This window comes from Oryx dammah, unplaced genomic scaffold (genome assembly GCF_014754425.2).
Source record: "Oryx dammah isolate SB20612 unplaced genomic scaffold, SCBI_Odam_1.1 HiC_scaffold_23, whole genome shotgun sequence".
Classification (NCBI taxonomy): Eukaryota; Metazoa; Chordata; class Mammalia; order Artiodactyla; family Bovidae; genus Oryx; species Oryx dammah.
The window spans coordinates 94,117,152-94,139,626 of NW_024070207.1; positions in this window are offsets into that span (position 1 = coordinate 94,117,152).

Genomic DNA, 22,475 nt, shown 5'->3' on the forward strand with positions numbered 1-22,475 from the left:
CACAACTGAGTGAGAGAAAGAGTATTATGAGTATATATAAAACAGATAATCCACAGGGACCTACTGTGCAAAAAAGGGAACTGTTCAATATTCTGTAATAACCTATATGGGAATAGAATCTAGAAAAGAATGGATATATGTATATGTATAACTGAACCATTTTGCTGTGCATTTGAAACTAATATAACACTGTAAATCAGCTATACTCTAATATAAAATAAAAATTAAATTAAAAAGAAAGGTCTGCACAGATTAAAGGGGAGGGAACACAGACCCTCACCCCCACCGCCACCTGTCAATGGAGGCCTGTCAAAGTCACATCAGAAGAGCTTGCACACTGGGATATTTATTGGCATGACCATCTTTGGAAAATATTGATACAATCTCCAATTGGGGGAGTTGCACACAGATGAGGAGACAATGGTTGTCATATCTAATGTATTCTATCTACTAGATTTTACCCAAGGATATATGATAAACATTTCTCCACATAATTATTCTTCCACAACATCCTTTTATAAAAAGCATTAATTTTAAAAATTCATGTTATCAAAGTAATACATACTCATAAAAAATTCAAAGTGCAGAAATACAAAAAGAAACAATGGAAGGTTTCTTCCTTCTCTCCCCGCTAATTATTCTCTGAGGGTAACAGTGAGTTCTACATACCTGTCTAGATTTTCCTTTACACCTATTTAGTCATACACAAGATTTTATTTTTTTATAAAAATAAAAATCATGTTATATATTCTTGCTTATTTCACTTGAAAATGCTGTGGCAGGAAGTGATGTATCCTACTCTTTTTAACTGGTGCATAGTATTCTGTTGTCTGTGTTGCTGCTGCTGGTGGTAAGTCGCTTCAGTCGTGTCTGACTCTGTGCAACCCCATAGACAGCAGCCCACCAGGCTCCCCCATCCCTGGGATTCTCCAGGCAACTTGTCTATGTTAGGATGTCTCTAATTTGCTTTAAAGATGGGCAGTGTGTTATAAAGTACCTGTTATTTAGTTTAAGCTAGGCTTTTAGGGCGAGTGAGCTGCTTTTCACAGGAACACCCACTCCAGGAGCAGCCAACCAACTTTTAATCAGAAAAGTCACCCTCCAAGTGCCTCCTCTATTCTTCTCTCCCATCGACACTGCTGCTGCTGCTGCTGCTAAGTCACTTCAGTTGTGTCCGATTCTATGTGACCCCACAAATGGCAGCCCACCAGGCTCTGCTGCCCCTGGGATTCTCCAGGCAAGAACACTGGAGTGGGTTGCCATTTCCTTCTCCAATGAATGAAAGTGAAAAGTGAAAGTGAAGTTGCTCAGTTGTGTCCGACTCTTAGCGACCCCATGGACTGCAGCCTACCAGGCTCCTCCATCCATGGGAGTTTCTAGGCAAGAGTACTGGAGTGGGGTGCCATTGCCTTCTCTGCCCATCAACACTAGATTTTGCTAATTAGCAGAATGACATAGCAAGTGAATCTGCACAACGGGTATTCCCAATGGGCTCTTACTGTTGCACTGAGAAGTAGTCAAGGTACATAGATTGGCTGAATTATTTTAGAGACGCTCTCCAAACTTGCACAGACAGGGCAGCTGGATCTAGGCAGGTGTGTAGCCTGTGCTCAAGGACACCTCTGGGTGGATCCCTAAGGGCCCTTTGTTCTACCATGAATTTGGATATTCTGATTGCCTGATGCTGCCTTCAAGGCTAACGGAATCTTGCTTCTAGAGTAATGTAGCCTCCACCTTAAATGCTTTTTGCATGTTAGGACCAAGCTGGGACCCCTTTAGATACACAGAAGAGGTTGTACCACTGTTGCTTAGGCCTGCTTGTTAATTTCAACCTGGCTGATTTGGGCCTGAGACTCACTCTTGTTACAACCTGGTGGCTAGATGGGGAAGCTACAAGAGAGCCTTGAAGACTGCCTGACCAAATAGGCCTTGGTCAGCTCACAACATTATGGATGGATCATAATTTATTTTTCCAAACCCATTTTAACAGGCATTTAGAATGCTTCCAATGTTTTGCCTTTACATTAAATGCTGCGGTACCATCCATTTCACAAAATGTTTGTATAAAATGTTTTTTTGCATAAAATTTTTAGCTTAATAATTACATGCTATTTCACTGAAGCAATGCACCATAATTTATTAATTTCACCCCCTGTTTTTGTATCTTAGGTTTTGGTGGAATCTATATCTGAACCCAGGTCTGAAGTCTTTTCTAATACTTCTAGACATAATTGTCTGGAAGACGGAACCTGAGAGTAAAGTGCCAAGGAGCTAATAGTGGATGTTGCTCTTTTCCCAGTTCCTATTTGAGGATTCCACCCTAGACCTTAGTTGACTTTTCACCTCCTCAGGTCTGCTTAAAGTGATTCCCCACCCTGGTTACACGTACGAGTCTCTGAACAAACATAAGAAATCCTGGTGTTACAGAATCTAATTTTCAAACCCAGGAAGGTGCAAAGCTCAGATCATCAGTATATGGCGTTAAATATAATCTCATGCACTAAGCAATACATTTAACATCTTAATTAATAATTCAGAGCATCAAGTGCAATGTGGAAAGATATTATGTCTGTGCTGCCTGTTTGTGGAAAAATCCTCTACCTAACTGCATTCCTCTCACTTTTCACCACCCACCAAAAAAGCAAACCAGAGATGTTTGCCCCAAAGTGGCAAGCATATATTAATGACAAAGGGCAGGAAGAAAATTATTAACATTTACTGGTGGTAACACTACAGAATAGGGAAGGACTTCTTTAAATTGTATTTTCTGAGACAATGGAGATTTGATGTGGATTTTTGCCTTCATTATAGTGTTTTATAGTCTGTGTTCCTAAGAACTGGGTCAGATTTTGCATTATGTCTGTGATTTATCTTGGAATGTCCAATATTTACAGTCCTATAATGCCACGTTAATACTAGAGTTTTTAAGTTAGAGGAGGCATTTTTTTTAATTGAAATAATAACAACTGTCCCCCTATACCATACATTCTATATACACTTCATTGCAACTCTTTTTTTCAAAATGAATTCATCTGTAATTTCCCCTGCTGCAGTTTCATCCTCCCACTTCACACATAACTTTTAACCTGGCCCAAGGCAGCAAAAGATGCATTCTATATTTTCTGATTCTCCAGAGCTGAATTTCCAGATGTACAAGCTGGATTTAGAAAAGGCAGAGGAACCAAAGACCAAGTTGCCAACATCCAATGGATCATAGAAAAAGCAAGGGAATTCCAGAAAAAACATCTACTTCTGCTTCACTGACTATGCTAAAGCCTTTAACTGTGTAGATCACAGCAAACTATGGGAAATTCTTAGAGAGATGGGAATACCAGACCATCTTACCTGTCTTCTGAGAAACCAGTATGCAGGTCAAGAAGCAACAGTTAGAACCGGACATGGAACACAGACTGCTTCAAATGTGGGAAAGGAGTACGTCAAAGCTGTATTTTGTCACCCTGTTTATTTAACTTCTATGCAGAGTACATCATGCAAAATGCATGGCTGGATGAAGCTCAAGCTGGAATCAAGATTGCCAGGAGAAATATCAACAACCTCAGATAGGCAGATGACACCACCCTAATGGCAGAAAGCAAAGAACTAAAGAGCCTCTTGATGAAACTGAAAGAGGAGAGTCAAAAAGCTGGCTTAAAACTCAACATTCAAAATACTGAGATCATGGCATCTGGTCCCATCACTTCATGGCAAATAGATGGGGAAAAAAATGGAAACAGTGACAGACTTTATTTTCTTGGGCTCCAAAATCACTGCAGACGGTGACTGCAGCCATGAAATTAAAAGACGCTTGCTCCTTGGAAGAAAAGCTATGACAAACCTATACAGCAAGTTAAAAAGCAGAGACATCACTAGAGTGACAAAGGTCTGTCTAGTCAAAGCTGTGGTTTTTCCAGTGGTCATGTATGGATGTGAGAGATGGACCATAAAGAAGGGTGAGCGCTGAAGAATTGATGTTTTCATCAATTGTTGGAGAAGACTCTTGAGAGTCTTGGACAGCAAGGAGAGCAAAGCAGTCCATCCTAAAGGAAATCAACCCTGAATATTCATTGGAAGGACTGACACTGAAGCTGAAGCTCCAGGGTTTGGCCACCTGATGCGAAGAACTGACTCACTGGAAAAGACCCTGATGCTGGGAAAGACTGAAGGCAGGAGGAGAAGGGGATGACAGAGGATGAGATGGTTGGATGGCATCACCGACTCGATGGACATGAGTTTGAGCAAACTCCAGGAGATAGTAAAGGACAGGGAAGACTGGCGTGCTGCAGTCCATGGGGTCACAAAGAGTCAGATATGACTGAGCAACTGAACAATAAACAACCAACCAGAGTAGTTTATCATTCGTTATCTTATATAACAAGGTGCTTCCTTAATTGGAATTTTAATTTGTTTCTAGGTAAGCGAAGTTGCTTGTTAAAGGAACACAGCCTTGTCTAACTCAGGCAGGATACATTATTGTTATATAGACCTACTCCCATAATTAACATTTTAAGATAACAGGATTAGCCAGAAGGTTTAATCCAGAGACTGTCCTCAGGCAGGATACAGTATTATTATATAATCCTAAGCAAGGGTGAACATGGACATTCTAGGAATCAGCGAACTAAAATGGACTGGAATGGGTGAATTTAACTCAGATGACTAGTATATCTACTACTGTGGGCAGGAATCCCTCAGAAGAAATGGAGTAGCCGTCATGGTCAACAAAAGAGTCCGAAATGCAGTACTTGGATGTAATCTCAAAAACGACAGAATGATCTCTGTTTGTTTCCAAGGCAAACCATTCAATATCACAGTAATCCAAGTCTATGCCCCAACCAGTAACACTGAAGAAGCTGAAGTTGAACGGTTCTATGAAGACATACAAGACCTTTTAGAACACCCAAAAAAGATGTCCTTTTCATTATAGGGGACTGGAATGCTAAAGTAGGAAGTCAAGAAACACCTGGAGTAACAAGCAAATTTGGCCTTGGAAGGTAGAATGAAGCAGGGCAAAGACTAATAGAGTTTTGCCAAGAAAATGCACTGGTCATAGCAAACACCCTGTTCCAACAACACAAGAGAAGACTCTACACATGGACATCACCAGATGGTCAACACCGAAATCAGATTGATTATATTCTTTGCAGCCAAAGATGGAGAAGCTCTATACAGTCAGCAAAAACAAGACTGGGAGCTGACTGTGGCTCAGATCATGAACTCCTTATTACCAAATTCAGACTTAAATTGAAGAAAGTAGGGAAAACCACTAGATCATTCAGGTATGACCTAAATCAAATCCCTTATGATTATACAATGGAAGTGAGAAATAGATTTAAGGGCCTAGATCTGATAGATAAGAGTGCCTGATGAATATGGAATGAGGTTCATGACATTGTACAGGAGACAGGGATCAAGACCATCCCCATGGAAAAGAAATGCATAAAAGCAAAATGGCTGTCTGGGGAGGCCTTACAAATAGCTGTGAAAAGAAGTGAGGCTAAAAGCAAAGGAGAAAAGGAAAGATATAAGCATCTGAATGCAGAGTTCCAAAGAATAGCAAGAAGAGATAAGAAAGCCTTCTTCAGCAATCAATGCAAAGAAACAGAAGAAAACAACAGAATGGGAAAGACTAGAGATCTCTTCAAGAAAATTAGAGATACCAAGGGAACATTTCATGCAAAGATGGGCTCGATCAAGGACAGAAATGGTATGGACCTAACAGAAGCAGAAGCTATTAAGAAGAGGTGGCAAGAATACATGGAAGAACTGTACAAAAAAGATCTTCACGACCCAGATAATCATGATGATGTGATCACTAATCTAGAGCCAGACATCTTGGAATGTGAAGTCAAGTGGGCCTTAGAAAGCATCACTACGAACAAAACTAGTGGAGGTGATGGAATTCCAGTTGAGCTGTTTCAAATCCTAAATGATGATGCTGTGAAAGTGTTGCACTCAATATGCCAGCAACTTTGGAAAACTCAGCAGTGGCCACAGGACTAGAAAAGGTCAGTTTTCATTCTAATCCCAAAGAAAGGCAGTGCCAAAGAATGCTCAAACTACCACACAATTGCACTCATCTCACACTCTAGTAAAGTAATGCTCAAAATTCTCCAAGCCAGGCTTCAGCAATACGTGAGCCGTGAACTCCCTGATGTTCAAGCTTGTTTTAGAAAAGGCAGAGGAATCAGAGATCAAATTGCCAACATCTGCTGGATCATGGAAAAAGCAAGAGAGTTCCAGAAAAACATCTACTTCTGCTTTATTGACTATGCCAAAGCCTTTGACTGTGTGGATCACAATAAACTGTGGAAAATTCTTCAAGAGATGGGAATACCAGACCACCTGACCTGCCTCTTGAGAAATCTGTATGCAGGTCAGGAAGTAACAGTTAGAACTGGACATGGAACAACAGACTGGTTCCAAATAGGAAAAGGAGTATGTCAAGGCTGTATATTGTCACCCTGCTTATGAACTTATATGCAGAGTACATCATGAGAAACGCTGGACTGGAAGAAACACAAGCTGGAATCAAGATTGCTGGGAGAAATATCAATAACCTCAGATATGCAGATGACCCCACCCTTACGGCAGAAAGTGAAGAGGAACTACAAAGCCTCTTGATGAAAGTGAAAGAGGAGAGTGAAAAAGTTGGCTTAAAGCTCAACATTCAGAAAACTAAGATCATGGCATCCGGTCCCATCACTTCATGGGAAATAGATGGGGAAACAGTGGAAACAATGTCAGACTTTATTTTTGGGGCCTCCAAAATCACTGCAGATGTTGACTGCAGCCATGAAATTAAAAGACTCTTACTCCTTGGAAGAAAAGTTATGACCAACCTAGATAGCATATTCAAAAGCAGAGACATTACTTTGCCAACTAAGGTCCATCTAGTCAAGGCTATGGTTTTTCCTGTGGTCATGTATGGATGTGAGAGTTGGACTGTGAAGAAGGCTGAGCACCGAAGAATTGATGCTTTTGAACTGTGGTGTTGGAGAAGACTCTTGAGAGTCCCTTGGACTGCAAGGAGATCAGCCCTGGGATTTCTTTGGAAGGAATGATGCTAAAGCTGAAACTCCAGTACCTTGGCCACCTCATGCAAAGAGTTGACTCATTGGAAAAGACTCTGATGCTGGGAGGGATTGGGGGCAGGAGGAGATGGGGACGACAGAGGATGAGATGGCTGGATGGCATCACTGACTCGGTGAACGTGAGTCTGAGTGAACTCCGGGAGATGGTGATGGACAGGGAGGCTTGGCATGCTGCAATTCATGGGGTCACAAAGAGTTGGACACGACTGAGCGACTCAACTGAACTGAACTGAAGGAATGTAGAGGAAGAAAAAGTTTGTCCTTTGTTCCTCCTTGAGAATTCCAGACCTCTCTCTCCTGATTCCAAAATTCTCCAAGCCAGGCTTCAGCAATACATTAACCGCGAACTTCCAGATGTTCAAGCTTGTTTCAGAAAAGGCAGAGGAACCAGAGATCAAATTGCCAACATCCGATGGATCATCGAAAAAGCAGGAGAATTCCAGAAAAACATCTATTTCTCCTTTATTGACTATGCCAAAGCCTTTGACTGTGTGGATCACAATAAACTGTGGAAAATTCTGAAAGAGATGGGAATACCAGACCACCTAATCTGCCTCTTGAGAAACCTATATGCAGGTCAGGAAGCAACAGTTAGAACTGGACATGGAACAACAGACTGGTTCCAAATAGAAAAAGGAGTACGTCAAGGCTGTATATTGTCACCCTGCTTATGAACTTATATGCAGAGTACATCATGAGAAATGCTGGGCTGGAAGAAGCACAAGCTGGAATCAAGATTGCTGGGAGAAATATAAGTAACTTCAGATATGCAGATGACACTGCCCTTATGGCAGAAAGTGAAGAAGAAAGAAAAAGTTGGCTTAAAGCTCAATATTCAGAAAACTAAGATCACGGCATCTGGTCCCATCACTTCATGGCAAATAGATGGGGAAACAGTGGAAACAGTGGCAGAGTTTATTTTGGGGAGGCTCCCAAATCACTGCAGATGGTGACTACAGCCATGAAATTAAAAGATGCTTATTCCTTGGAAGGAAAGTTATGACCAACCTAGATAGCATATTAAAAAGCAGAGACATTACTTTGCCAACAAAGTTCCGTCTAGTCAAGGCTATGGTTTTTCCAGTGGTCATCTATGGATGTGAGTTGGACTGTGAAGAAAGCTGAGCGCCAAAGAATTGATGCTTTTGAACTGTGGTGTTGGAGAAGACTCTTGAGAGTCCCTTGGACTGCAAGGAGATCCAATCAGTCCATTCTAAAGGAGATCAGTCCTGGGTGTTCATTGGAAGGACTAATGCTGAAGCTGAAACTCCAGTACTTTGGCCACCTCATGTGAAGAGTTGACTCACTGGAAAAGACTCTGATGCTGGGAGGGACTGGGGACAGGAGGAGAAGGGGACGACAGAGGATGAGATGGCTGGATCATTGACTCAATGGGCATGAGTCTGATTGAACTCTGGGAGTTGGTGATGGACAGGGAGGCCTGGCGTGCTGCGATTCATGGGGTCGCAAAGAGTCAGACACGACTGAGCAACTGAACTGAACTGATACACATATCTGTACATATAGAGAGAGATATTGGCGGCTCAGCAGTAAAGAATCTGCCTGAAATGCAGAAGACATAGGTTCAATCTCTGAGTCAGGAAGATCCCCTGGAGAGGAAATGGCACCCCAGTAGAATACTAGTATTCTTGCCTGGAGAATTCTATGACAGAGGAGTCTGGTGGGCTATAGTCCATGGGGCTGCAAAAGAGTTGTACAGGACTTAGGGACTAAATAACAACAAATTGACTTGTATGGACATACAGGTATTTCTGAAAGAAACACAAGAAACTGATAAAATTAGTTGCTCTAGGGGAGAAGATCTGGGTGGCTGAAAACAAGAGTGGAAGACAGACTTTCTCTTATACACCCTTTGATATCTTTTGAACACTGAAGCATGTAAATGTATGAGTTGTTCAAAAAAGAAATGAGGAAAATTTAAAAACAAACCAAAAGGAAGGCAAAACAATAGAACTGACCTTGGTTCACCGGGGTCCCTGAACCACCTCTCCTAGCTATGACAGATAGCCCAGCAGAGGGGTATAACAAGACCTTCTTTTGTGGCTGGATGTGGCTTAAATCCCATCTCCAGCTAAAGACAAAGGAAGATGTTGAGGGGGGAGACAGTCAGTTATGGGAGATTATCAGGAAGAGCACAGTAAACAAGGTGGTATCTTGGGCCATTTAAGGGAGTTACTCAGTATTCCTGGGGCTCTTTTATGAATACAGGAGATATTTATGTTACTACTATTTGTTTTTCTCCTGTTCATCTGCCTTTTATTACAGCAGGTTCTCAGCCAAGACCCCTGGAGAAGGAAATGGCAACCCACCCCAGTAATCTTGTCTGGGAAATCCCATGGACAGAGGAGCCTGGTGGGCTAGAGTTCATGGGGTCGCAGAGAGTTGGACACAACTGAGCACTTGTCAGCAACAGCTCAGCCAAGAACCCAGAGGGTAGAGGGAGAATGATTTTCACTCCCCTACAGACTGAATGATATGAAGGTATCCTGTTAGTTACTTTGGGAGTGATATTCATATTGCAGTTATGTTTACAAGGATTCTTTCTCTTTAAAAGATAGGTATTTGTGGATTTGAAGTATTTGTGGATAAGAGAATATGATGGTTGGGATTTGCTTTACAAAATTCAGTAGGATCATATAAGGGAAACGATCTTTTAAAGTATATATATATATATATATATATATATATATAACTGACTCACTTGACTATACACCTGAAACATTATAAATCAACTATACTTCAATTTTCAAAAAATAAAACTGATTATGGAATTCCCTGGTGGTCCAGTGGTTAGGACTCCACACTTTCACTGCTGAGGGCCCACGTTTAATCCCTGGTCGGGGAACTAAGATGCTACAAGTTACCCGGTGCAGCCAAAAAATTGAATAGCAAAATAAAATTGTTTATATATAAAGCCAAAGAAATATCCAGTAGGGAGGACGTGGGGGAAGGAAAAAGTGAGTGGGGTATAGATGAAGTGAGATTGGACATAAATGGATACTAATTATACTGGCTCATGGGTACCTGGGGGTTCACTGTGTTAGTTTCTCTTTTTTGTATAAGTTTGAAAATGTTAAATGTTAAAAAAAAAATGCAAAAAAAAAAAAAAAAAGCCCACAAAGGCCACGTGAACTTATTTAACCCCAAACCAAGTGTAAAACCTGTCCTACCAAGTTTGTGTCTATACTATTTGTTCCTGGGCTAGGTTGATCTTTTTGATCTCTTCATCTCCCTGAAGTGAAGATCTTGTTTAAAATGACACTTCAGCTCAGCGCCTGAGTTTCTTGCTGGGCACATCGAGGCAGCAGAAGATAGAGGTTTTAAAGGGAGAGTCCTGGGCACATTCATATTATATGTACCCAGTGGGGGTGTTAGTGGTAAAGAATCCACTTGCCAATGCGGGATTGATCCCGGGGTCAGGAAGATCCCCTGGAGGAGGAAATGGCACCCTGATGGAATTCCAGTTGAGCTATTTCAAATCCTGAAAGATGATGCTGTGAAAGTACTGCACTCAATATGCCAGCAAATTTGGAAAACGCAGCAGTGGCCACAGGACTTTCATTCCAATCCCCAAGAAAGGCAATGCCAAAGAATGCTCAAACTACCACACAATTGCACTCATCTCACACGCTAGTAAAATAACGCTCAAAATTCTCCAAGCCAGGCTTCAACAATACATGAACCACGAACTTTCAGATGTTCAAGATGGATTTAGAAAAGGCAGAGGAACCAGAGATCAAATTGCCAACATCCGCTGGATCATGGAAAAAGCAAGAGAGTTCCAGAAAAACATCTATTTCTCCTTTATTGACTATGCCAAAGCCTTTGACTGTGTGGATCACAATAAACTGTGGAAAATTCTTCAAGAGATGGGAATACCAGACCACCTGACCTACCTCTTGAGAAATCTGTATGCAGGTCAGGAAGCAACAGTTAGAACTGGACATGGAACAACAGACTGGTTCCAAATAGGAAAAGGAGTATGTCAAGGCTGTATATTGTCACTCTGCTTATATAACTTCTATGCAGAGTACATCATGAGAAACGCTGGGCTGGAGAAGCACAAGCTGGAATTAAGATTACCGGGAGAAATATAAGCAACTTCAGATATGCAGATGACACCACCCTCATGGCAGAAAGTGAAGAAGAACTAAAAAGCCTCTTGATGAAAGTGAAAGAGGAGAGTGAAAAAGCTGGCTTAAAGCTCAACATTCAGAAAACGAAGATCATGGCATCTGGTCCCATCACTTCATGGCAAATAGATGGGGAAACAGTGGAAACAGTGGCTGACTTTATTTTTGGGGGGCCTCCAAACTCACTGCAGATGGTGACTGCAGCTATGAAATTAAAAGACGCTTACTCCTTGGAAGAAACGTTATGACCAACCTAGACAGCATATTCAAAAGCAGAGATATTACTTTACCGACAAAGGTCTGTCTAGTCAAGGCTATGGTTTTTCCAGTGGTCATGTATGGATGTGAGAGTTGGACTATAAAGAAAGCTGAGCGCTGAAGAATTGATGCTTTTGAACTGTGGTGTTGGAGAAGACTTTTGGGAGTCTCTTGGACTGCAAGGAGATCCAACCAGTCCATCCTAAAGGAGATCAGTCCTGAATATTCATTAGGAGGACTGATGCTAAAGCCGAAACTCCAATACTTTGGCCACCTGATGAGAAGAGCTGACTCATTTGAAAAGACCTGATGCTGGGAAAGATTGAAGGCGGGCGGAGAAGGGGACAACAGAGGATGTGATGGTTGGATGGCATCACCGACTCAATGGACATGAGTTTGAATAACCTCTGGGAGTTGGTGATGGACAGGGAGGCCTGGTGTGCTGCAGTCCATGGGGTCGCAAAGAGTCAGACATGACTGTGTGACTGAACCAAACCTGGGTACAAGCCCAGAGCCCCCATCTGGGCACAGCCGCTTAGAAGTGGGCAAGTTACTCAGCTTCACTCTGCCTTAGTTTCCTCATATGTGCAACAGGAATAAAGAAAATAATATCCCCCCAAGGCCTGTTATATGCTTCTGAACCATGGTGTTGGAGAAGACTCTTGAGAGGCCCTTGAACTGCAAGGAGATCAAACCAGTTCATCCTAAAGGAAATCAGTCCTGAATATTCATTGGAAGGACTGATGCTGAAACTGAAGCTCCAATACTTTGGCCACCAGATATGAAGAATTGACTCATTGGAAAAGACCCTGAGGCTGGGCAATACTGAAGGCAGGAGGAGAAGGGGACGACAGAGATGGATGAGATGGTTGGATGGCATCACCAACTCGATGGACATAAGTTTGAGCAAGCTCTGGGAATTCGTGATGGACAGGGAAGCCTGGTGTGCTGCAGTCCATGGGGTTGCAAAGAGTCAGACACGACTAAGCAACTGAACTGAAGGTCTGTTAGAAGGATTAGACAAGATGCTATACAGAGTTTTAGTATAACGCCTGACATACAAAAAGGCTCAAAATTGTTGATTATTATTAATATCAGGCACTCAAAGAGTACTTTGTGAATATGAATGCTTGGATGAATAAAGGTGTGTGAGAGACAGGATCATTACACAATCTATCATTTTGTAATCTGCCTTATTTTGAGAACATATTTAAATAGTACAGGGAACTATATTCAACATCTTGTAATAGCCTATAAGAGATAAGAATCTGAAAAAGAATATGTGTATATATATAACTGACTCACTTTGCTGTACACCTGAAACCAACACAACATTGTAAATCAACTCTACTTCACTTACAAAGTTTTTAAAAACATTCGATATCTTCCAATATCCTTGATTTTCAAAGAAAGCTTTGAAATTAGTTCAAATTTGCCATACAGTTTTTTTTGTGTGGTTTAACTTATTAATTTGGGGTCTTATTGGCAATAATAGTGCACAGCCAGAAGAATTCATGGTGAAAAATGTATTATTTAGCATACACTTTTTGGTATTCTGTAGTTTCAAACTTCAGGGATTTCTTAATGAGAAATGTGAGGTTTATACATCTGGCTAATTGATTGTTGAGAAGGTTAGATACTTGTTAAACATAAAATGGGGATATATTTTTCCTATGCTTTGTTAATTAAAGAAAAATTAATTCAATTAAGCCTCAATTCTGGGGGCAAGGGGAGATCACGGGGTGTCCACCAATGGGTGTAAAGTTTCAGTCACACAAGATGAAGTTCTACAGAATTCCCTGGTGGTCCAATGGTTAGGACTCAGTACTTTCACTGCCAAGGTCCAGGATTCAATCTCTGGTTGGAGAACTAAGATCCTATACACTGTGCATGGTGCGGTGGAAAAAAAATAAAAAGATGAAGTTTTAGAACTCTGCGGTATAGCCCTGTAGCTATAGCTAACAATATTGTATTGTGAGGGACTTCCCTGGCAGCCCAGTGGTTAAGACACCGCACTTCCACTGCAGGGGGCATGAGTTCCATCCCTGGTCAGGGAATTAAGATCCCACAGGCCATGTGGTGCAGTCAAACAACAACAACAACAAAATATATATATATATATATAATAGTGTGCACTTAAAAATTCAAGAGGGACTTCCCTAGTGGTCCAGTGGTTAAGAACCCACCTGCCGATGGAGGGGACACAGGTTCAATCCCTGGTCCGGGAAGATCCCACATGCCACAAGGCAACTGAGCCTGTGCACCGCGACTCCCAAAGCCTGTGCATCCTAGAGCCTGTGCTCCAAAACAAGAGAAGCCTCCACAATGAGAAACCCGCACACTGCAACTATACAGAAGCCCGCCGCAGCAACAAAGACCCAGTACAGCCATAAATAAATAAATAAAACAATTATTTAAAAGACAGTTTAAGAGGGTACATCTCATGTTAAGTGTTCCTACCACAATTTAAAAAAAAGAGAGAGAGACTCAACTTTAAAGCTTCTGGGCAGAAGTCTGTTCATGCTTGTTTTTCAGGAAGCAGTAAACATCAAAAAAGGTGTTGAGTTCAAGATAGCACCTATTGCTGCCTATCAGATCATCTCAAAATTTAGTGACTTAAAATAACAACTCATTTTAATATTATTCCTCATGGTTCTGGGGGGTTCCCAGGGCCCAGCAAAAAGGGGGTGAGTAGGGAGGTTAGACAGTACAAGCATGACAAAAGGGGCAACATTTTTGGATGAGAGCAGAGTTGGCTATAGAAGTTGTTGAGTCCTGCCCCCAAGGCCACAGGTGCAAGGACTTGCACCAAAGCCACAAAAGCAGAGCCCAGAACCAAGGTTACCTCCAAAGTTGACTGAGCCCCTTTGTAACCATTGCCAAAAGCCCATTGATAATCACTAACAAGCTTCCTGACTCCCAATTAGGTGAAGATGCCCACTCCAGTAAACACCCTATAGTGCCCCAACCAACCACCTAATGCCAGCCTTTCAGCAGAAATTTTCTTTGTCTTGAGGCTATAAAAAGGAAAAAGGAAAGTGAAGTCACTCAGTTGTGTCCGACTCTTTGCAACCCCATGGACTGTAGCCTACCAGGCTCCTCTGTCCATGGGATTTTCCAGGCAATAGTACTGAAGTAGATTGCCATTTCCTTCTCCAGGGAGGCTATAAAAGTTGGCTATTAATCACAAAATCTGTTGACTCTCCCTGGTCTGTCAGGAGTTGTCGGCCTGCTGCACCCACAGTGCCCACGTTATCTCTGCTCTTTGTTCTTAATAACCTCACTCCTTTCTGCAATACTCCGTATCTGGAAATTCTTTTCCATCCCACGCTCGCACTGCCTCAAGAGAAGTGACACAGAAGCCTGGGAGATGCTGGAGAGTAGAGATTGTAGAGAAAAGCCGAGGGGCTGGAGATGGGGCCAGAAACACATGCCCATGTCTTTTATGTTCCACAGACACGTTAGGATGGTGTGGTGCGGTTTTAGAACATGATTGCAAACCCTTTGACACATCAAGATATGGAATCTAATTCCCCTCTCTTTGAATGAGGGTTGGCCTTAGAGATTCCATTCTAATGAATAGAATTTGGCAGAAGCGATGTTGCATGACTTTTGAGGCTAGATCAATGACAGCCTATATGACTTCTGCCTAATTCTATCCCTTTGGGAATACATATCTTTGGAGCCCTGAGCTCCCATATAAGAAGTTGGTTACAGGCTTCCCTGGTGGCTCAGTGGTAAAGAATCCACCTGCCAATTCAGGAGACATGGGTTTGACCCCTGATCCAGGAAGACCCTACATGCCATGGAGCAAGTAAGCCCACGTGCCACAACGATTGAGCCTGTGCTCTAGAGCCCAGGAGCCGCAACTACTGAGCCCATGTGCCCTGGAGCCTGCACTCCGCAATAAGAGAAGCCACCGCAACGAAGAGCCTGTGTACAGAAACTAGAGAAAAGCCCGAGTAGCAATAAAAACCCAGCACAGCCCCAAATAAATAAGATAAATTGATTCTCTTAAAAGAAATAGAAGTTGGTTACCCTGAAGCCACCGTGCAAAGAGATCATATAGGGACAGAGGGATGCCCAGGAAGCCCAGTTACACCAGCTGCCATGAGTGCTAAGTATTCCCAGCTCAGGTATCGAACATACAAGCGAAGAAGCCTTTAAGATGTCCCCAGCCTCAACGTTTTTTGTTTTTTTTTTAATGGGAGGATATTGCTTTACAACACTGTTGGTTTCTGCTGCACAGCAGTGCGGATCAGTCACAATTCTCTCTCTCTTCTCCCTATTGGGCCTCCCTCTCCTCCTCCCATCCCACCTCTCTAGGTCATCACAGAGCACCAGGCTAGACTCCCGGTGCTATACAGCAACTCCCGCCCGGCTATCTGTTTTACACATGATAGCACATGTATGTCAATGCTACTTTCTCAGTTCATTCCACTCTTCTCCCTGCTCTGTGTCCGCAAGTCTGTTATCTACATCTGTATCTCCATTCCTTCCCTGCACAGCCTCAACATTTAATAGACACATATAAAGCATTGTGCCCAATAGAAGATATGTTCTATTGAAGCAACTGTGGAAATTTTATAAAAAATTTACCAAGGCTTAGTGTTCAAAGAAAACTTGAATATATTTCCCCAAAGGAATCATATAAGCCATATTATCTGACCATAATATGATAAAATTAGAAAGTAACAAGAACAAATAGCCCCTAACTCAACATTGTAAATCAACTATACTTCAATTAGAAAAAAAAAAAAAAAGAACAAATAGCCCAAATAACTCTATCTTTTGGAGATCTAAAAATATCCTTTCCCTCACATAAATCAACAAGAATAAGCAAATGTTTTATCTAGGAAGGGGAAGTTGCAAAATTAATTTAATTATAACCAAAGGGGAATCTTTAAAATAGGAAGATGAGTTACTAAAACACAGATCAAATGAAAACTTAAAAAACAGTAAGGAGAATCTATGATGACCGCTTAATTTGGAGGTTTAGTGACCCAGGTTCTTTCCACATTTCTACTCTGCCATCCTCAGTTGTCGGTGCCTCTCCTCATGCTCACAAAATGGCTGCATCAGCTCCAGGTATCACATCCTCACACAACATTCCAAGACCAGAAGGGAGGAGTCTTATCTCTTTCCTTGTGCTCCTCTTTGAAAGGAAAACCTTCCTTGAGCCTCCCAGCATACTTCTCTATCTTAATCTTTGGTCAAAATTGCATCATACTTCTTTTCCTGAACCAATCACTGGTAAGGGGAATGGAATTACTTACTGCAATTAGTTTTGATTGTCAGGATTCACTGCCAGCTCCACTTCTGGGCTGGGGAGGGGCCCAGCTTTTCCTGAGTCACAAAGCCTTCCATAAATGAACACAATCTAGGTTTTGTAAGAAAATGGCTGTGGGGTAAGAGATAGATGATAGTCATAACCTGCCCCTTGAGGCAGTCACTTGCATCAAAACATAATATATTCTTTTTCCTTTTAAAGTACTTCACCTGTCTGTATGAACAAAACTTTCTCAAATATTAATAGATCTATTAAATAACAAATTAAACAAATTACAGTTTCAAAGACAGTGAACTTAAAAATTTCCTGGACATTCTGGTACCATACATTCTGGTACAATTTCAACTTAAAATTCTAAGTCTACATCAGTAACACATTTTAAGCAGAGTCACGTGGCTGTTACTTGAATTGACTATATCTGCTTAAATATTACACGTACATAAAGTGCCCAGTTAGCCCAGATTCTTTACAAGAAAATATGGGCTACTCTTAAACATTTCTAAATTTTTAATTAGAAATCTTCCCTGGGTCAAAAGATGTTACCCAGTAAGGAACATGGTTATCATCCCAGTGAAATGAAGTTATTTTTGACCTGACATTTTGGCCACACATGAGCTCAGGAAAGGCAGAGAGTGGGGCAATTCCTCTCACACCCACTAAGGAAACCATTATATCATCTTTTCAGCATGCTTGAGGTTGCAAAAGGAATCTGTGTCAACATTTAGAGTTGCTATGTCAATGATTATATAACTCCAAGGGGTGGTCTTGGGTCCCTGACATTACCTAATTCTTCAACCTTCTCACTTATATCAACAAGGCCCCCCAGGTTGAGTATCCCACTAGAGTCTTTGTTTCTTGAATTCTTAAAAGGTATGTATATATTTTCCTGGAGAAGACCCTTGAAAGTCTCCTGGACTGCAAGGAGATCAAACTAGTCAATTCTAAAGGAAATCTACCCTGAATATTCACTGGAAGGACTGATGCTGAAGATGAAACTCCAATACTTTGGCAACCTGATGCAAAGAGCTCACTCATTGGAAAAGACCCTAATGCTGGGAAAGATGGAGGGCAGGAGGAGAAGGGGGCGACAGAGGATGAGATGGTTAGACAGCATCACCAACTCAATGGACATGAACTTAAGCAAATTCTGGGAGATATAAGAGGACAGGGGAGCCTGGAATGCTGCAGTCCGTGGGGTCACAAAGAGCTGGACACGACTGAATAGCAACAATATATATCTTCCTGCCTAGGTACAAAGACCTTTGAACTTTATAGGAATTCTGCATTCTTTCATGGTCTCAGGACACTTGATACTTCTAAAGATACTCAACTGAATGCTGAAAATCTCACATGGTTTGTCTGATTTGTGATCACAGCACTTAAGGTCCACTCTACTGGTGTTAAATACCATTGGATTGTACAGAAAACACTTTAGAAAGGTGACCGAGTAAGTTTGTGATCAGAGTAGATCTCGTGTTGTATCACAAATGAGGAAGAAAACAGGAAGGGAGGGTGAAAGGGATGCGGAGAGCGAGAGTGACAGACACTGGCTTTGTGCCTGATTGGGTTTCACTAGAAGTAGAACCAGGGCTTGATTCTAAGTGTCCCAGGGCAGCTTGGAGAAGGGAGAGAGGCCATCTCCTTACAATTTACAGGGCTCACAGGGCATGCTTGCCACACACCACTCATCTCTGCACAAGCTTCTCACACAAGCCTCGGAAGTCTGATAGACTGGTATTCTTCATGCCAGGCCTCTGTCTAAAGAACTCGGGCCATTTATTCAAGTTAGTCATCATCAGCCCCACCCCCCATCTCAACATCTAATCTCTTATATCCCAGAATTCTGCCTGAATCTGGTCTCTTGCCTCAAACCCCAAATCCATGCCTTGGTTTGAGCCTCATTATCTCTTTCCAGGACTCATGCAGCGGCCTTCTGCCTGGCCTGCCTCCAATCGTTCCGCTTTTCCCATGGTTCTCCACTGCTAGAAAACCTCCTCTGGCTTCCGGGCTTTGCCATCAGATCAAAGCACCTCCGCTTGGCACTCACATTGCATGCACCCTAGGCTCCAGCCTCTGGGAACCTCTCCCCATAAAGTCTACAATATCTGGTGTCCTTGGAGGCATGGCTTCCTCTGCCTGAAAGACTCTTCCCATTGGTGATCACTTACTTGCCTTTTAAGAGCTAGTGCATACATCACTTCCTCCAGGAAGCCTCTCCGGCGTGCTCCAGACAGTGCACCCCTCTCTTAAAGGAATGAACACACTCTATTGCAATTATTTGCTTGCACCTACTTCCCCTTTGACATCTAGAGCAAGCACCTTGGGAAACTGATCCTGCTTGTCTATCTCTGCATCCCCAGAGACTAACACACTGCTGGGCTTATGCAAGGTATTCAAAAAAGATTTGATGAATGAATGAATGCATGAATAAATGAGTGACTTTGACCACTGCAGTAGATTGCCATTTGGTGAGGCCTGATGAACTGTATTCATGCCCTTGTATAGTCTCTCCCACACTAATTCTGGGCTGAGAAGTGACACCTGTCAATTTCAGCTCACAACTCAGTGAAGTGGTCACATGACTCTGCTCAGCTGGGAAACAGAGGCAAGAGCGGTGGCAGGCAAGTGTGATGCCAGCACGCTAAGTCAGGACTGCTCAAACACTGACTAATTCTTCTTGTTTGGCTCTCTGAGTCCTAGATTTCTACCTTTCTAATAATGACAGGCGTTTGTATAGAATTATGCTTCATGCAAAATATTCCCCCACACATGAGCCCTGCCAGACTGCTCTTAGATAGCGCTGTTGTCATCATATTTCATAGATGAGAAAACTCGTCAATCTCCCAGCTAGTTAATGAGGAAGTTGGGGTTCAAGCTTCAAAGCCAGGCTGTTTCATCAGGAGGACTTCCCTGGAAAAGCCAAATACAGGGAACAGACTGGACCTGGGTTAATTTTTAGGAAAGTGAAAGTGTTAGCCACTCAGTCATTTCCAACTCTTTACAACCCCATGGACTGTAGCCCACCAGGTTCTTCTGTCCACGGGATTCCCCAGGCAAGCACACTGGAGAGGGCTGCCCTTCCCTTCTCCAGGGGATCTTCCTGACCTAGGGATTGAACTCAGGTCTCCTACATTACAGGCAGATTCTTTACCATCTGAGCCACCAGGGAAGCCCAGCTTGAATACCTTTCCCTCTCTCTATCCTAATTCACGTCATTTCAAAATATAGAAAGATAGAGACAGAGGGAGAAATCTGCTGGTCAACTTGGGTCACATGTTCATCCCTGTAATGGGAAGACAGGGTCATGTCATGGGTAGCTGCATGGATAGGAAGGAATCACTCCTAAGGAAGAGGAATGCTATTACCAGAAGAAGAGGGCCAGGCATGCTGTGCAGACAAAACCCAAAGATGCACACTCTAAGTCTGGAATTAGTGTTAGGACTTCCCTCATAGCTCAGTCAGTAAATCACCTGCTTGCAATGCAGGAGACCTGGGTTCGATTCCTGGGTCAGGAAGACCTCCTGGAGAAGGAAATGGCAATCCACTCCAGTATTCTTGCCTGAAGAATCCTATGGACAGAGGAGCCTGGTGGGCTACAGTCCATGGGGTCACAAGAGTTGGACACGACTTGGCGACTAAACCACCATGGGTTGAATTTGGGCTTCTCCAGTGGTTCAGCAGTAAAGAATTCGCCTGCAATGCGGGAGACCTGGGTTCGATCTCTGGGTCGGGAAGATCCCCTGGAGAAGGGTATGGCAACCCACTCCAGTATTCTTGCCTGGAGAATCCCATGGACAGAGGACCTGGCGGGCTACAGCCCATGGGGTGACAAAGAGTCGGACATGACTGAAGTGACTTAGCACTCACATGGGTTGAATTGTATTCCCCTAACCCCAAAAGATATGTTGGTATCCTAATTTCTAGAACCTGAGAGTGTGGCCTTATTTGGAGACAATCTTTACAGAAGTAATCAAGTTAAAATGAGGTCACTAAGATGGGCCTTGATCAAATATGATTGCTATCCTTAAAGAAAGGGGAAATTTGGACACAGAAACATGTACAGAGGGAGAACAGCAACTGAAGATGAAGGCAGAGATGGAGGGGTTGCTTTTACATGCCAAGGGATGCCAAAGACTGCCAGCAAAGCACCAGAAGCTAGGGGAGAGACCTAGAACAGATTCTCCATCTCACCCTGGGAACCAGCGCTGCCCACACCTTGATCTTGGACCTCTGGCCTCTAGAATGGTGAGACAATACATTTCTGTCATTCAAGCCACTCAGTGTGTGGTCCTTTGTTATGGGAGCCCTAGCGAATGAAAACACCATGCTGGACAGAGTGGGATTCTGACAAAGGCTGTTATTGTCCCTCTCCAACTCTGATCCATTTCCGCCTCTTCACCTGTGTCCTTTGGCCGTCAGCTCTTACATCAGTGTTCTTCCCCGGCCACTCATCTCTGTCAAACCTCCAGCCAGCAAGACCACTGTTCCCCCACATGGCTGCATGTGTGTTTGGATCCCAGAATCCTCCTGTCTCCAAAGCAAAGAGCAGTCCTTTCCCTAAGGAGGGGTGGAAAGGAGTGTGGTTATGTCTGGGCCTTACCCACATGGGTTCTCCTCTGTGTCACTCACCTCCAGGTGGGCTACAGGACTGAGTGGCTTACTAGCCCCTGCCCTAATTTAGCTAGGGATTGGGGGGGGTGGGAGGATAGGAAAGGAAGGTGAGTAAAAATCTGAGATGGGAAAAGGGGGGACTCTGAACCAAGATTTTGATTCGGCTTCCTGATGCCTAGTAAGCTGTCACAGGATGAGAAAACCGCACTCTCTAGTGTCACTACACACTTGGAATGCTCTTCATTTCCCTTGAGACTCTCCTTCAGTTTTGATACAATTCCTTTGGATAATTACAGCCCATCTGGATACTGCTAAAGAATGTAGTGGGGCTGAAAGTGGTTGATGTGGACAGCGGGGGCAGAATGACCCACGTGGGCTGGAGAGGACCTTGTGCTGTCTGGCTTAGATGGGCCAAAAAAAAAAAAATTGAAATATCATGTGGCCTTAGCAATGGGAACAGCCAGCCAGTCAGGGAGCTGCTTGAACAGCCTTGTTATCTAAATTCTGGAAGGGGTCACTCTTTCCTAGAAGGTCTAAGAGATGACCCAGTCCAGGCAGAGGAGGCTGTTTAACTCAGTAACTGGGCAGAAACTGCAGACATTGAATCGCTTGCTTTCAGTGGCAGCTCTGTCACCCATGAGCTGGGTGACCTTGGAGTGGTGGGCATGTACAGAAGGAGGTATCACCCTTTCTTTGTTCTATCTGCAGGACTACTGGCAGACAGCCCTCAGCCCTTCAAGGCTTCCTTGTCTCCAGAGACCTCACCAAGGTCACAGCCATCCGTTGACTGATGGCTGCTGGAGTAGAAAAGTCCGCCATCTTGGGACAACTCCCAAGGGCCAGTCTTGCTCCGGATCCTTGATCTGGGGGTGGCCGAGGCTGTCACTGGGCCTGCATCACAGCTGACTTTGGCCTCTGGCCTAACTCCCCTGCTTCCTTGTCCTCCTTTTCAGAAGAAAGAAAGAGAAGTTGCTCAGTCGTGTCCGACTCTTTGTGACCCCATGGACTGTAGCCCACCAGGCTCCTCTGTCATGGAATTCTCCAGGCAGGAATACTGGAGTGGATTGCCAT